This window comes from Octopus bimaculoides, chromosome 11, assembly GCF_001194135.2.
Source record: "Octopus bimaculoides isolate UCB-OBI-ISO-001 chromosome 11, ASM119413v2, whole genome shotgun sequence".
Taxonomy (NCBI): Eukaryota; Metazoa; Mollusca; class Cephalopoda; order Octopoda; family Octopodidae; genus Octopus; species Octopus bimaculoides.
In genome coordinates this window covers 41,412,813-41,415,104 of record NC_068991.1, presented here as the reverse complement: position 1 = coordinate 41,415,104, position 2,292 = coordinate 41,412,813, and the positions used below count along the sequence as shown (strand labels likewise).

Sequence of the window (2,292 nt, the reverse complement as noted above, 5' to 3'; positions counted from 1 at the left end):
TGCGTGCGTGCGTGCGTGCGTGCGTGCGTGCGTGCGTGCGTGCGTACATGTGTGTGTGTGTGTGTTTATGTTGTTTGTCTCCCACCACCACGTGGCAACTGGTGTTGTTTTATTTACGTTTTTCTACTTCTTTCTTTCTGTTGCTAGCTTTTTACTAAATGCTATCGATGCTGCTTTAATCGCTTCTTCAGAATTCCCCACCACCGTTCGTTGGCGATTTCCCCTGTCACCTGCCGCTTAACCAGTTTACTAATCTGGTCTTTGCATGCCAGTAGGGACGCGTTCAACTTCCAATAACCGAGTATCTGTCTACGGGCTCTATTGAAACCGACTGAACAGATCGCGAATTCGTGGTCTGTGTAGCCCACCAGTTTGAAATATGGACATCCTACACTATTCCTATCTACTGGCCAAACAAATACTCTATATAGATACGATTGGGACGACACCCTGTGGTTGTTCCATATCCACACAGGCACATCAGAGAAATCCAGCCATTACCTGTCAGAGAGATGAAAACTTCTAAGCAGGTTTTCGAGGCTTCCGCACCCCCATCTTCTGTGTTCTAACCCTACAGTCATTCCGTGCGTCTAAAAACAATTCCAATCCCGAAGCATAAAAGAGTGCAACTTTCTGAGGAAAGTTTCTAGACGCCTGAAGAAATTAAGCCGACCTATCCCAGTCGAAGCATAGACGCCACCAGTCTGCAAACACCACCTTCCCTGCCATTCATGTCCAGAACGACCAACTTATCTCTTGGGTTCAGGAAGATTGCTTGTATTTAAGGTTCAAGGATTTCCAGAACAACTCTGCCAATCTACCACTCAAACCCGACAGACTGCGAGATGAGAAAACCTTGTAATTGTCGAAATTGTATGTCAGGGATTGTGCTTCAGAAATCCTTGTCTTGCTAAAGACTGCTACATCTATATCTAGCAACTTTAGATCGCTGAGTATGTGACCTTGCTTCCAAATCGAACTCAAGATCAGAACATTTACACAATCTACTTTCATTCTAGACATTTAGGTCAGAGAAAGAAGTACTCGGGGATGCCTGTTGAACCCGCCTTCTTTTTGGCTGAGGGGGAAGTGGGGAAAAGCTCTTGTATGCTTTTACTAAGCTCTCCGGTGTCCTGAAGGTATTTTTCTTTTAGGACAAGATAAGTCTCGGAATCAGTCTGTATAAGCACCCATTCTCAGGATGTTTTGTGGGAGAACTTCGGCGAAACACTCCCGCTCGTCAGAATATTTTTTGTTGTTGATTACTTCTTCAATCAAATCGATATTGCTCTACTGAACAACTGTGAGATTGACAAAGGATGTACGTGAACGTGTGACAGTGGATCATGTTGTCATTCGAGTGTTTGTTTTTTATTTCCGTGATTTCTTGTGAATTTGTGGTTGTGAATGTGCTTGTAAGAGTTGAAGTTTTTGTTGTGATGATGGTGTGAAGGTTGTTGTCTATAAGAATCCCAGTTCTCTTAAGGTGATGAGTAGACTTCACCTCTACAATTTCCGCATGCTCCTCTAATATTGTTAAAGCTCTTGTCGGATCTCTGTGAGCCTACACGTTCTTAACTCGAATTCAATTTAACCTCCTACCTATACAAAGATGGATTATAATTAAATTCTGGGAGGTGTACGTTATTGTCGCCATTCTTTGAGCTTTTTGTTTGTTAATACATATGGCAGCTAACTTTGATCCCAGTACTCAACTGGTACTCATTTCAACGACCCCGAAAAGATAAAAGGCAAAATTGACTTAAGCGGAATTTGACCCAACGTACTAAAGGCTTCAAATTTTGCACAAGGTCAGCAATTTTGAGGCGAGGGGTTAGTCGATATCATCGACTCCAATACATGACGAGTACAATATTTTATCGACCCCTGACAGACAAAAGACAGAGTTGATCCTTGCAGAATTTGAGCTACGTTAAAAGAAATACCGCAAATCATTTTTTTCTGCCACTTTGCTGCCCTAATAATAATGATAATAATGATAATAATAATGATAATAATAATAATAATAATGATGATGATGATAGTTTCATATTTTTCCACAAGGGCAGCAACTTTGGAGGAGGGGATGAGTCGATTACATCGACCCCAGTACTCAACTGGTACTTATTTTATCGACCTCGAAAGGATGAAAGGCAAAGTCGACCTCGGCGAAATTTGAACTCAGAACGTAGCGATAGGCGAAATACCACTAAGCATTTCGTCCAGTGCTCTAACGATTCTTCCAGTTCGCCAATAATAATAATAATAATAATAATAATAATAATAATAATA

General features: G+C 41.4%; 1 protein-coding gene across 1 annotated transcript in view; it reads left to right on the top strand.

The window, feature by feature from the left end:
* LOC106879739 (uncharacterized) overlaps positions 1-2,292 on the top strand; it is an 18,364-nt gene that overhangs the window by 7,150 nt on the left and 8,922 nt on the right. The window lies entirely within an intron of this gene.